The 7,103-nt window shown below is 33.9% G+C and overlaps 1 protein-coding gene across 1 annotated transcript in view; it reads right to left on the bottom strand.

The window, feature by feature from the left end:
• Positions 1-930: 930 nt before the first annotated feature.
• dre4 (SPT16 homolog, facilitates chromatin remodeling subunit dre4) overlaps positions 931-7,103 on the bottom strand; it is a 371,785-nt gene continuing 365,612 nt past the window's right edge. Inside the window, exon 26 of the mRNA XM_090398585.1 lies at positions 931-1,455. The gene's annotated coding sequence lies outside the window, so the exon portion shown is untranslated. The remainder of the gene's footprint in view (positions 1,456-7,103) is intronic.

Genomic DNA, 7,103 nt, shown 5'->3' with positions numbered 1-7,103 from the left:
ATGTAGGATTCATGGCTAAGAGTGAATGTCTGCAGAATATTTTTCAGGCAATATGGGTATCATTAAGTTGTAGTGGTGAGAAACAACAGTATAAATAACTTACCTGAGAGTCCCAATACAATGTTGAGTTATATGAAATATTTGTAGTCAAACCTGGGAGAAAAAAATGTTCGTATTTGCTATTACAGAAAAAATATTTAGTCCTATCTATAATAAAATGGAATGATGCAAAAGGTGACCATCAAGGCAAACAGAAAGAAAGAAGCAACCAGGTCTTAGAGAAGCTATATATATATATATATTAAAAAAAAAAAAAAAAAAAAAAAGGACAACAGTCTCATTCATAATTAGATAAAATATTCATGTGCAGCAGTGACAAATAGTGCACAATTGCTTCACAGAAGCAAGTGCTTGATTGCATCAGCGCTTAATATGAAAAAGGTCAAGCAATAACTCGAGAGAAGGGGACTCAGAATCCCAGTTAGTATGACATCAGTAAATTCTAAGGCACATTTGACATGACATAAAAGCTCCTAGAAGAGCACTTGAAAACTTCAGAAGTGCTGCATCTGAACAGTACTACTAGTTAAAAAAAAGTTACATACAATTTTTACTAATTGTACTTGTGTAATATAAGTATTACTTAAGTTCTAACAGATGCAAAGGAGAATTTTAAATTCATTTCTTTTAATTAATGATATGCAGTATTTGAAAATATATATTTATCAGGTACTAATGCACTGTTTGACATTTGCATAGAGAAATTAATTTATGCAAATGTAAAGTGGCATTAAAAACAAAAATGGAGAGCAGAAAAGAATTCATTTCTCAAATTCATATCTAATTATCAGTTCAGATTTTTTTTTCCCAATCTGTAATATAAAACTGAAAAAAAAACCCACTTAAGGAACCCAAAACATTAGCACAAGATATAAAAAAACGATGTTTATTTAAACATGAAATACAACTACTAAAGTGATGACACTATAATATTACATGATAAACTGCAAGTGCAGAACAGATGAAATCTATTAAAAGATGGTCGACTGCCATGAAAGCTGGGCTTCCTCAGATGCTTTTTCAGTCTTTATGTTCATGTATCTCACTGCTAATAATACAGCACTTATTACAGAAATATTTCAACAGAAATTTATATTACAGTATCCTGTTTATAATACACGTGGTCATTGTTGAAGCATCTCTTGTAAAACAAGATTTATCTTCTTAAATAAGCGTCCTGTATTTCTAAACACAGCACACTATTTAATCAAGGGAGTCCTCCCCCTTCCACTCTTCATTTTTGTCTTTAAGATGGTGTAATGCGCTACACAAGAAATGTCCTTCATTTGGCCTGGCCAATACTTATTTCATAGGATGGAGTATACAGGGAAGTACTCATGTTGTTCATTTTCATCACATGTGCCTCCCATTAAGATTTTTTTTCCTGTTTTTAACCTGAAAGCAAAACAAATAAAAAAAAAAAACTATATAACTGTTATATAAATAAAATTATAATAAAATCAATTACTGTAAAGAAAAAAGAAACAGTGGGGCAGAAGGGAGGGAGAGGAGAGAGAAAATATATATCAAGTATTATCTTAATTTTTTTCTATTTTTTTAGTGGACAAAGGAATAAGGATATAATTTCTTGGCAAGTTTTATTTATATTATAACCAAGAACAAAAAAACATTCTGCATCTCTCTTTGATGCAAAGTATTTTAATGGTAAGATGACACACTTTTTCACTATTTGTATATGGGAAATATTTGATTTCTGCATTTATTCCACCTAAGTATCTCTTCTGGGTATTGTCCTCTCTCCGTAATGCATGGCATTATACATGTCCAAGAAGGGATGTGCTTTGCATTATAAGATACTAAGGCATTTGATGTGAAGTCATTAGCATCTATGAATAAGTAGCCCAATTGTAAAGAACTTCACATACAAATTGTTTACTTACACTTAGATAAAGGATTAAACAAGAATATAATTCTTGGCAAGTATATTTTTCCTCTCATTTTTAATCTCTTCACAGTTCTTTAATATTTTTAAGTCAGCCAAAGACTAGACATAACAATCTCAAATAACCTGGGGTCTACCAGATTTTCTGCAATTTCCGGAAAAATCAACTGAACTTCACATCGAGGAACATCAAAGAGAGATAAATTACAAGAGAACATGAGCCAGTGCTTTATCAGCCATGTTTTGTTTTCTGCAAATTCCAATGAAGAAGGGCACCCACATCCAGTTCTCTGGGAAAAGTCAAATAACATTCATCATTGTTATGATGAAATAGAAAGGAAGATAATAGAATCAAAAGAAATTATCCTTAACCCTGTACATACCAACAGTAACCTTAGTTACAACTTGTCAGTATTCTGCTATCCAATATTGGTGTGCTCGAGATCTTAAACGCATAGATATGCCTAATAACACAGTAAGACAGAGTTTTATTTTAAACTCATCAGGGCTTGAACCTTAACAGATATTTGCTAATGCTTTTTTGTACTGTTCCGAGCCAGTTCCTGTACAGTTATCTTGCTGGTTATTTCTATGTTTTTTGCACCTGAAGAAGTATGTGAAACACAAAAACTAGTCATGTGAAAATAAAATCTGCTTTAATTCTTTAATTCTGAGTTCTGTTGAGCCCATTCATGAGAGGTTGGTTGATAAACCTATAGTACATTAGTACTGTGTACGGGTAATATGAACACCGTCAAATGCTTTATTGGAATTCATAAAACAAAAATATTCTTTCTTTTAGTGTTGCATGATGATCAGCATTCATTTTAGAAATTATGGACTTTACAACCATGTTATAAATAACTATTTTGATTTCCTGATGTTTCGACCATCATATTAAGGTCATCATCTGGAGTATATACAAGGACAAGCTGAGTTACGTTTCACGCAGTAAGCTAAAGAAACAATGATATGATCACCGGTTATTCTACTGCCATGACCTCTAGTGAAAGAAAAAAAAATACAGATAAAATTAAAAATTAATTAAATATTTAGAAACTACATCAAAGCTAAATTCTATTTAAGATAACATGGGAGAAACATTCTTTTCAATTGTTTAGAAATGAAAACATTCGTTTTCATTTTTAAAATGAAATCAAAAATATCTTTCTGCATTTAAAACTTTCTTTGAAGCAAAATTCTGATACTGAAGATATCTTCTTGTTCCTTTATTTTTCACAATTTTCCTTTGTGCATCGTTTATTTCACTTACAGTTTTTTTGATTTTTTACTTGCCACATCATTTGTAATGTGGCTCATTAGACTAACTAATCTATCTTTATATTCAGTTACCTCAAGAATTCCGAGTTCATCAAGAACATATCCATTTTATAAATGCATTTTATTACTTCTATTTTATTTTCTACTAGAACTCTTAGTTGCTTGGTTGATTTATTGGCACAAGGACAGCAAAAGTCATGCTGCACCAAATCAAAAGTTACAGCATTGCTAAATCACTTAAGGAATTGAACAACGTAGATACGAATATAAATTAAATTACACTTTAATAAATATTTCCGATATTTCGGCAACATGTTGCCGAAATATCGTTTTTACAAAACTGTGTTGTATTGCCTACGTGCACGTGCCTTATTTTGTAAGTTCCTTTTGAAGATGGCAACGTGACGTTACCGAAATATCAGAAAAATTTATTAAAGTGTAATTTAATTTATATTCATATTCACGTTGTTCAATTCCTTAAGTGATTTAGTAATGCATAACCAACGTATAAGCCTGTCTACGAGAAAGGTTATAGCAGTACACAAGGTAACAGTAAATAGCAGTAAAGAGACAAATTAGTAAATAAAATGCTATGAACAAAAAGCAAATTTTAAATAAAGTTAAGCAATCAATATATACATATTTATAGAATTTATAATCACATGGTTGTATAAATTATTCTTTGTAAAAAGTAAGAGGCATCACATGCAATTTGAATCTAATAAGATATGCCTGAGTGTATATGAGTAAAAGTTTCATTCTTCTCTCATGTGAAGTGTTGTGAAAAATTCAATGCATGTTGAATTTTTCACAAATAGGTGGGTTTTTAGCACTCAGATAAGAATGTGTAACCTCTGTGGAGTTTAGAAAGAACATTTTCCTCTCTTCTGTTTCTATGTTGATTCCACTTGCCAATGTTTAATTTCGGGCTTAATCAATTTTTTGTCAGCACTTCCTATCATAATGACTGCCATTGGCTAATGGGCTTTGATCTTTAAACTGTCTGTAGTCTTATCTTCAATCTCATTTTCCTTAATTCCAATATGGCTGGAAATCCAGTACAGTTGAATATCAAAATTAAAGACTTCAAATTTGTACAACAGTTGTAGAACTTCACAAAGCACTGGATGTGGATTGTGCAAAAGAGAGGAGATAGCCTGTAAAGAACTCAATGAATACAATAAATTTAGTTTAATCCTTTATCCAAGTGTGAGCAAACAAAGTTTGCACCTGAAAGTATCTTCAAGACTGGAGTAAGGTGGTGCAACACCAGGGCGACTCCTTGCAAAGGTGGAGCAAGCTACTATCACTCCTTTCTCAGTAACTCCCATAATGCAAAACACATCTCCTTGCGGATATGTCTAATGTTATGCATTAAGGGAAGGGCCACTACCCAGACTAGTTTCGACCTTTATTGAGGTCTCTTCAGTGGGAGCCAGGACCTTCCCTTAATGCATAACGTTAGACATATCCGCAAGGAGATGTGTTTTGCATTATGGGAGATACTGAGAAAGGAGTGATAGTAGCTTGCTCCACCTTTGCAAGGAGTCACCCTGGTGTTGCACCACCTTACCCCAGTCCTGAAGATACTTTCAGGTGCAAACTTTGTTTGCTCACACTAAGATAAAGGATTAAACTAAATTTATTATATTCTAACCAAGTGAAAAATAAACTTTCAACATCTTTCTCTAAATCCAGAGTAATTTATTAAAAAGGTGGCACACCATTTGGCAACTCCTATAGGTAGAGATGACCTTGCTAACACTTCTGGCTGGTATCTCCACTTGGGCCTGGCTCCCACTGAAGAGACCTCAATAAAGGTCAAAACTAGTCTGGGTAGTGGCCCTTCCCTTAATGCATAACATTAGACATATCTGCAAGGAGATGTGTTTTGCATTATGGGAGATACTGAGAAAGGAGTGACAGTAGCTTGCTCCACCTTTGCAAGGAGTTGTCCTGCTGTTGCACCACCTTACCCCAGTCCTGAAGATACTTTCAGGTGCAAACTTTGTTTGCTCACACTTGGATAAAGGATTAAACTAAATTTATTATATTCTAACCAAGTGAAAAATAAACTTTCAATGAATACAAATCATACATTTTTGGGTAGTGGTTTTCTTTTACGTTCACAAGAGCAAGCTGAATGCATGCAACTCTGCTGTATAATTAATGCAATCATGTGGGATCCAAATGGAGATAAAAAGGTCAAGAAAAACAGCAGCACAACCAAAAGAGGTCTTTGATTTTGAACTATCAGTATAAACAGGCAAAAATTCAGAGTGGGCTGCTCTGTGCACATTAAACAATTGTAGATAACAAATGATGAAGTATGAGACCTGCATAGTAGTTTTGCAGAGAGAGAGGTTGCAGGATGGACTGTAAGCATGCCATGGAGGAATGTTATAATGTGCAGTGCTGGTAATGTTGACAACATTTATGCCAATAACTTGCATAATCTCTTTTACATACACATCAAAAGTGTATGTGTAACACCAAGCTTCCTAATGTGTCAGACTGCCGTACACTTTTGATGAGGCATAGTTAAGAGAGAACATAAAAACATTAAAAAGACTAGTCCATGTTGGATGTTCTGTAAGACTTTAGAGCATAGTTAAGAGACAACTGTTTATGTGAAATTTGTTTTGACAAAGACTTTGAATGAGTGATGTGTAAAAAGCACCCTGATGACAGATAGGGCTCAACTACTGGAGTGTGCTATCCCTTACAGAACCATAAACATGGGACCCATAATCAAGCATGGCCTATAACATGTGCAAGTGCATGATAAAAGGTGGAGCAAGAAACATCGATCTGTATAGGATGGAGTGCAAAGGATGTTCAATGCCAAAACCTGAACCCATTACCGAGAGTCCAATGAAGAGAGATAATCAATTGCTTGAAGTTGCCTTTCAGTTAATTTCATATTACACTAAATTGAGTGATTGAATTAACTTTGAGAGCAAAGTGTGTCAACACATAACACAGAGCCTTCAGGAATACCCTATTCTTGATATAGCTGAGATAACGTGCTTTCCACTAGGACTTGGAAGACTCGTCAGGACAGAACATTTTTAATAAAGACAGAAAGGGGGTCCCTTGAGACTAAGATTAAAGAGGTCTTTCATTTCCAGGTTGTGTCATAAGCTTTTTCCTTGTCAAAGAGAACTAAAACCAGATATTCTCATTTCAGGAAAGAATCTCTTATACATGTTTCTAAATGGATCAAATATTTGGTCCAATGCTGAACAGTGTCCATGGCATCTATATTGTGTATGTTGAAGAGAAGTTCACTGCATTCTAAATACCAGAGAAGCCTGGCATTTACTACATTCTCCAATATCTTACAAGACAGCTGATCAGACAACTAGTTGCTTTGGATCCTTTTCTAGTTTTAGGATGGCAATGACAATCAACTTATACCAAGCATCTGGAAACTCTTCCTCTGTAAGCATTCTGTTCTACAGTAAGAGAAAGAGATCGAGAGAAGGTGATGAAAGAGAGTACCAGCAATCTTTTTAATTTGCCGCTATCAAATGGCTGACTATATAGCTCTAGCCCATGTGTAGAAATGTTTAGCTGCTGTTTCTCTTGTTGTTCTTTCAATATTAAAAATTCAAAAGGATATGAAGCAGTTACTGAGATTCTAGTAAAATTTTCTCCCAAAATGTGAGCAATGACTTTTGATTTAAGAAAAACACATTATGATCCAAGATAGACAAATTGAACACCCCATGCATGTAGTTGAAGAATGGCAGGGAAACAAATTATAAGATCTGTTGCAGAATATGACAGGTAAGCATATGGCATTGAGTCTATCATTAAGAAGGCAGAGGTCATTACTGTCAAGTATATGCTCAAT

The sequence above is a fragment of the Typopeltis vanoorti genome, chromosome 9, assembly GCF_054136105.1.
Source record: "Typopeltis vanoorti isolate ZY-2024b chromosome 9, IOZ_Tvanoo_1.0, whole genome shotgun sequence".
NCBI lineage: Eukaryota > Metazoa > Arthropoda > Arachnida > Uropygi > Thelyphonidae > Typopeltis > Typopeltis vanoorti.
The sequence above is the reverse complement of the archived record's forward strand: the minus strand, read 5'-3'. Positions and strand labels throughout refer to the sequence as shown.